General features: G+C 43.7%; 1 protein-coding gene across 3 annotated transcripts in view; it reads right to left on the reverse strand.

The window, feature by feature from the left end:
- LOC122564469 (leukocyte elastase inhibitor A-like) overlaps window positions 1–6796 on the reverse strand; it is a 19164-nt gene extending 12368 nt beyond the window's left edge. For 2 of the 3 annotated variants that reach the window (XM_043719403.1, XM_043719404.1), the window contains exon 1: window positions 6701–6796. The gene's annotated coding sequence lies outside the window, so the exon portion shown is untranslated. Of the gene's footprint in view, window positions 1–6694 lie in introns of all 3 variants that reach the window. The other variant, XM_043719405.1, reaches the window with a different exon arrangement.
- Between the last annotated feature and the right edge of the window lie 288 nt (window positions 6797–7084).

Raw genomic sequence — 7084 nt, forward strand, 5'->3', positions numbered from 1 at the left:
CTTGCATACCTTGCTAGGCAAAGGAGTGCCCGCCCCAAGCCATTACCTCGATCAAAGAGGACACTGGAAATTTTGACCTATGATTCTAAAAGGATTAATGCAGCATTCTGGAAATTTTACTCTGAATTATATCATTCTGAAAGCCGAGAGTGGGTGGGTTAGGATGGAGTCCTTTTTGAAGAATTTGGGCCTTTCAATAGTAACCCCGAACAAAAGTCTCTCCTCAATGCCCCGTCGTCAGAGCAAAAGGTGCAGGAGGCTGTGACGCAGCTCCAGAATGGCAAAGCGCTGGGTCCTGACGGACTCCCCAGTGAGTTCTATGAGGAATTTATAAGTATATTGTCAGGGCCGATGCTTAGTACATTTAATGACCCACATAGTCATAGCCTCCTCCCACCATCTCTCTCATTCTTAAAAAAGGGAAGGCCCCGGAGGGTTGTGCTTCCTATACACCCATTTCACTCCTGAACGTTGACTTCAAAATTCTATCCAAGACTTTGGCATTAAGGCCAGAAACTGTACTGCCCTCCATCATTGAGGAGGACCAGACAAGATTCCTAAAAGGTCGCAGATCGACGGATAATGTCAGGAGATTACTTGACACGATCCAAGTATGTCAACAGCTATCGATACATGGATTGGTGATCTCCTTAGATGTGGAAATGGCATTTGACCGGGTCGAGTGGCCAAATCTTTTTCATATTTTGAAGCAGTTTGGCCTGGGAGAGACCTTCATCAGGTGGTTGGAGAATTTGTGTAGTGATCCTCTTGCCACAGTCCTCACCAATGGTGCACAGTCAAGCAATTTTAATATTTGTAGGGGTAGTTGACAGGGCTGTCCCTTGTTACATTGCTTTTCACATTAGCGATTGAACCGCTGGCAGAGGCAATACGCAGGGATCCCAATATAACTGCTCCAGAAGTGGAGACGAAGTCACATAAGATCGCACTGTGTACGGATGATGTCCTTGTCTTCTTAGCAAATCCAACAGTTTCAGTGCCATACCTGATACAATGCATCAACTTGTTTAGTGGCTTCTTGGATTATAAGATCAATTTTGCAAAGTCAGAAGCCATGCCCATGGCTGGTCTCCAGAGAGTGCCTGATCCTGATGGCAGATCTCTGTTCCCCTTTAGATAGTCGCAAGGGGGCTTTCTCTACTTAGGCATATTTATTACTCCCCATTTTGAATGGGTATTTAAAACCAATTCTGTCCATTTATTCGACAGAATCAAGAAGGACCTTTGTAGATGGGAGGTGCTTCCGAACTCTTGGTTATGTTGGATAGCCCTCATTAAAACGAACATTCTGCCCCGTCTGTTGTATCCTATGTGAATGCTTCCTCTGTTTTTCACTGAACGAATACTTAGAAGACTGAATAGCTGAATTAATTCTTTTGTCTGATATCGAAAGCAGCCCCTAATTAAATTGACTATATTGCAGTTACTTTATAGACTGCGAGGAGTGGGCCTCCCAGATACCAACAACTATCATACAAGCTCGACGCTATCTTACATGAATGATTGGGCCCAAGGGGACCCTTACTTACTTTGTTTGGACATCGAAACATCTCAGGGAAGATGCCCCCTTGTTAGCCTGCTGTTCTTAGACAAAACAAGAACATTTAAGGAATATTGCCACAGCCCATTAGTCATCAGTACTGTCAAGGTGTGGAGGGCAATGCATCAGGGTGAGGGCAATATTACCAAATCCCATCATTTTTGACACCCATAGTTGGTATGCTGGGTTTTTAGCGAAGGATGATGGACTCTGGGTTTAAACTATGGGCAGCTAGGGGCGTATTTTGTCTGGGTGATTCATTCGAAGGGGACATACTGATGTATTTTGATCAGTTGGCTCGGAAATATGAATTGCCCAGTAGGGATCTCTTTTGCTCCTTTCAAATTATAAACTTCATACAAAAAGAGACCACACTTCTAACTGATCCTTATAGGTTTGACATGGAGAAGAGGTTGTTGAGTGCTGAGGGTACATTATCTGTTAGCAATACTTATCTTCTATCGGGAGAGGATCCCTCGGACGAGACCGAACAGCTTTGTAGGATGTGGAAGAGGAAGTTGGACGTTGAGATCTTTTCTGAAAAGATGGGAGGCGATCTGGGAAAATGCTAGAAGGATCTCAATTTGCAAAAGGACCCACACCTTGCAATTGAAGATTCATCAGTGTCCATCTGGCCCCAGACCGCTTCACTAAATTTAAAGTGGGATCATCTTCAATGTGTCCTAAATGTAAAGTGAGTGTGGGCACGCTGACTCAATGTCTTTGGTCCTGCCACAGACTGCGGGCATACTGAGTGCTGTGGTAGGCGAAATAGAGAAGGCCTTGTGGACGGAGATGAAGTTGAACCTGGAATCTCTTCTTCTTGGCTTTGTTAATTCTCTTTCATCAGATGCACAAACAAAAAAAAGGCTTTTCAGTATTCTCACTTTTTGTGTTAGAAAGAACATTCTATTAGCGTGGGTGTTGGAAAATCCCCCAGGGTGGTGAACTGGCATAAGCTAGTCATGAAGCACTTCCCCTTGGACGTTCTGACGAGTATGGTGCACCATAAAACTGAGAATTTCCGTAAGACATGGTGGCCCTTTTTGGACTTCCTGGGTACAGATTTGTCTGCCATACTAACAAGGGCCTTTACATAGCCATGGCAATTCTAAGTAATGGGTTTGGTATCCAGGGGGAAGGAACTACGAACATATGAATATGTATAAACTTATGCGTTTGATGATCGAGGGCTATTGCTTTGTTTTGCTGAGCTGTGTTATGGTTGTTATCATAATTATTATTGTTCAGATTTTCTTTTATAGCTTACTTATAAGTTAGCATTTATTTATATAATTAACGGTTTTGTTTTTTTTAATATTGGTTTGAATTATATTTTCTTTTTAATAAAAATATATTTTAAAATATCTATCCTAAACTCTCTTCATTTTGTGAAAAGAATTCCTACAGTCCAAAAGGAGGCCAGTTAGTCCAACAGTTCCACACAGACCCTCTGAAAAGCATCCCAGATTTTTTCTAAAAAATGCATTTCATGCTATTTGTATAAAAGTGTGTATGAATTTTACTTTGTTTCATTTTCTCTGGTGTGTTTCTCAAGATTTTCCCACCAGCTTTTGCAGAATGTGGCCAGTCCGCAATTTTGCGTCTGCGTAGAACTTTCAGATAACTAGCAGAAAGTGAGGATTGCACATGGAGATCAGAGCCAAGAGTGTGGTGCTGGAAAAGCACAGCAGGTCAGGCAGCATCTGTGGAGTTGGGGATTTGATGTTTCGGACATTTCCTGATGAAGGGCTTACGCCCAAAACGTTAATTCCCCTGCTCCTCGGATGCTGCCTGACCTCCTATGCTTCTCCTCTAACTGCCCAGTTACTGTAATAAACTGGGACTATCAGCCAGTGCTGCTGCTGTTTTCTCTCTGGGCTGAGATGTCAGTCACCGAGCCTGACAACTGCCCTGCAGTCATTTTATGCTGGGAGCAGAGCTAATGTCCTCAGTGTTAGACACCTCCCCCTTGTGGAGCAGAGGGGTGTAACAGGTAGAAAATGATGACTCAGCTACCGCTGAGTCTCTTTGTCCCTCTGAGCTCTCTGCTGACTGGTTTCTGAAGCTAACTACGGTCAAGCACCACCCATTCTGTGTGTCTGCTTTTAATGAGTTTAATGTGGATAATTCATCTCACTGTGCACCCTTGTGCATTCTGCGAGTGCCATTTTTGCTTATCCCCTATTTGAAACAAAAAATCTGAATGAAGGCAACACTTCCCGGAGTGGGTGAGTTGTTAACCAGAGGCTGCATCTATCTTCATCTGGATGTCATCATATCATATTATATATTTTATACCTATCCCTTACTTTTGTTTTTGTATTATGTAGTTTTTCCCCTATATTATTACTCTTTCTAATTTTACCATTTGAATTAGAGTAGGCGTTTCTTCCTGGTCATAAATGTGAGGTGTTGCACCTTGATAAAACAAACAAGGCTAAGGCTTATACTATTATTGGTAGAGCCCTGTGGAGTGTTGTAGCACAAAGGGACCAAGGGATGCAGGTACATAATTCTTTGAAGTTTGCATCACATACAGACAGGATGGTTAAAAAAATCAATCATTTGTCATGCTTGCCTTCATTGCTCAGTCCTTTGAGTGTAGGGGTTAGAAAGTTCATGTTGAGATTGTATACAACATTGCAGAGGCCTTTTCTGGAATACTGTGTCCAGTCCTGTTTGCTCAGTTATAGGAAGGATATTATCAAGCTGGAAGGGATTCAGAAGAGATTTACCAGGATGTTGCTGGATATGGAGGATTTGAGTTAAAAGAAAGGTTGGATAGGCTGGGACTATTTTTACTGGAGTAAAGGAGGTTGAGATGTGATAGGTTGTTATAAAATAATGAAAGGTATAGGTAGAGTTAATGATAGTTGCCTTTTCACAACGATGGGGGATTTCAAGAATAGGGGGGACATTTTTAAGGTGACAGGAGAGAGATATAAAAAAGACATGAGGAGCAAATCTTTTACACAGAGGGTGGTTCACGTGTGGAATAAACTTGGTTGTGGGTACAATGACACAATTTAAAAGACATTTGGGTAGGTACATGGATAGGAAAGGTATGGAGGGCTTTGGACCAGGAGCAGGCAGGTGGGACTAGTTTAGTTTGGGATTATGTTCAGTATAGACTGGTTGGACTGAAGATTCCGGCAAGGAAACAGACCCTATCTGGTCGATATCCTTTCCTCACTAACAGGAGCAGCACAGTGACTCATTGGTTAGCACTGCTACCTCACAGTGCCAGGATCCCAGGTTCGATTCTAGCCTTGGGCGACTGTCTGTGTGGAGTTTGCACATTCTCCCAGTGTCTGCTTGGGTTTTCTCTGGGTACTCCATTTAGTCCCACAGGTCAGGTGCTAAATTGTCCATAGTTGTTAGGTGCATTAGTCAGAGGGGGGTGGGTTACTCTTCAGAGAGTCAGTGTGGACTTGTTGGGCCGAAGGGCCTGTTTCCACACTGTAGGGAATCTAGTCACTTAAGCAAGTTGTCTGGTCATTCGTTTCATTTCTGGTTATGGGATTTTGTTGTGCACAAATTCGCTTCGGTACATCTGACATTATAACAGTGACTACACTTCAAAGCTCATCATGGGCTCATACAAAGTGCTTGACAGCTCAAGATTGTCAAAAGTGTGATATAAACAGACATTCTTTCTCTCTATCGATTAAAGATGCCTATTGGAGTTCTTCAAGGTCTTCACATGGTTAGTGACTATTAACATATTGCTGTTTGTGAGATCTTCCTGTGACCAAATCAGCTTCCTTGTTTCCTACATCACAACACTTCACTTCAAAAGCTGTTCCTTGGCTGCAACATGCTTTGTCACATTCTAAACCCACAAGATCAGGATTGAACAGCAGGGGCAATCTCATAGAAACCTATAAATTTCTAACAGGGTTGATGCAGGAGTAATGTTCCTGATGATCAGGGAGTCTGCAACCAGGATCACAGTCTAAGGATACAGGTCAGGCCAGTTTGGACTGAGACCCAGTGAGTGGTGAACCTGTGGAATTCTCTGCCACAGAAAGCAGTTGAGACCTAAATAGGCAATGTTTTCGAGAAGGAGTTAGGCATCATTCTGAGGGCTAAAGGGATCAAAGGGTACAGAACAAAGCAGGAAAAGGATACTGAGTTAGATCATCAAACATGGTCATATTGATTGGAGCAGCAGGTTGAAAGGGCCGAATGGCCTATTCCTGCTCCTATTGTCTAGAGTCATTGGGCTGTACAGCACAGAAACAGACCCTTCCATCCATCTAGTCCATGCTGACCAGATATACAGAATTAACCTTGTCCCACTTTCCAGCATTTGGCCCATATCCCTCTAAACCCTTCATATTCATAAACCCATCCAGATACCTTTAAATTGTACCAGCCTTCACCACTACCTCTGGCAGCACATTCCATACACACACCACCCTCAGGTGAAAAACATGCCCCTCAAGTTCCTTTTAAATCGTGCTCCGGCACCTTGAACCCATGCCCTCTAGTTTTGGACTCCCCTACTCTGGGGAAAAGACCTTGACTTTGCACCTGATCCACACTGCTCATTTTATAAACCTCTGTAAGATCATCCCTCAGTCTCCCACACCCAAAGGAAAACAGCCCCACCCTATTCAGCCTCTCCCTGTAGCACCAACCCTGGCAGCATCCTTGTAAATCTTTTCTAAGTTTCTACAAAAAGCTCTTTGGAAATCCACGTCGTTTCTATTAAGCTGAGGTAAAATAAGAGTTCCTGCTTGCTTTGATCAGCTTGACGATTTCTTGCATTCATGGGGAACTCACTGACTTATTTTCAACTCATCACCCTGTTTCCAGGAAAGCTGGACGCCCAGCGATCCTTTCTGAACTCCTTCAGTAATCCGGGGGAGAAAAGTCCCATAGTATCTTCGCGATTCACAGCTAGTCTCCCATTTTTAAAAATCATGACTTTTACGTGGCTGCACTGTGGAATGGACGTATTTTTCGGACACTCCAGCATTAAACATCTGCAGCAAGTAAACACGCAACACTGTCAACCCTCAGGTTTGCTTTTGCTTGGCGCCTTTCACGGTACAGATATGAAATGAATGCAGCGCTGACAGGGAGATGTAGGGTAACCGGGCGACCCGGCTGGGATAGAAATACCTTTACCTGATGCTCCGGGATCTTTCAGCAGCTCCTACTTCCTTGCTTTCTCGGTGCCCCCGCCTTTGGGGCGGTGTTTTATCCCAGCGTTTCCACACCCACAGCCTCGAATTGACTGCACTCCGACCGCTCCTCTTCCCAACAAACAGGAATTAGTCGATTATGACTTGTGCTGTAGTTTTGAAAGTTGTTGCCAAATTGCAGAGATTCTGCGAAGTGTCCATGTTCCGGAACAGTCTCAGAAACTGAAACAAAACCTCCTGCTGAATACAGGTCGGTGAGGTACTCAGTGGAAATGCACTGGCCCAGGGATGAACCGAGAACACAGAACCGAGAACAGCACAGCACAGGAACAGGCCCTTCAGTGTATCATGTCTGTGCCGACCAATA

The sequence above is a fragment of the Chiloscyllium plagiosum genome, chromosome 29 (genome assembly GCF_004010195.1).
Source record: "Chiloscyllium plagiosum isolate BGI_BamShark_2017 chromosome 29, ASM401019v2, whole genome shotgun sequence".
Taxonomy (NCBI): domain Eukaryota; kingdom Metazoa; phylum Chordata; class Chondrichthyes; order Orectolobiformes; family Hemiscylliidae; genus Chiloscyllium; species Chiloscyllium plagiosum.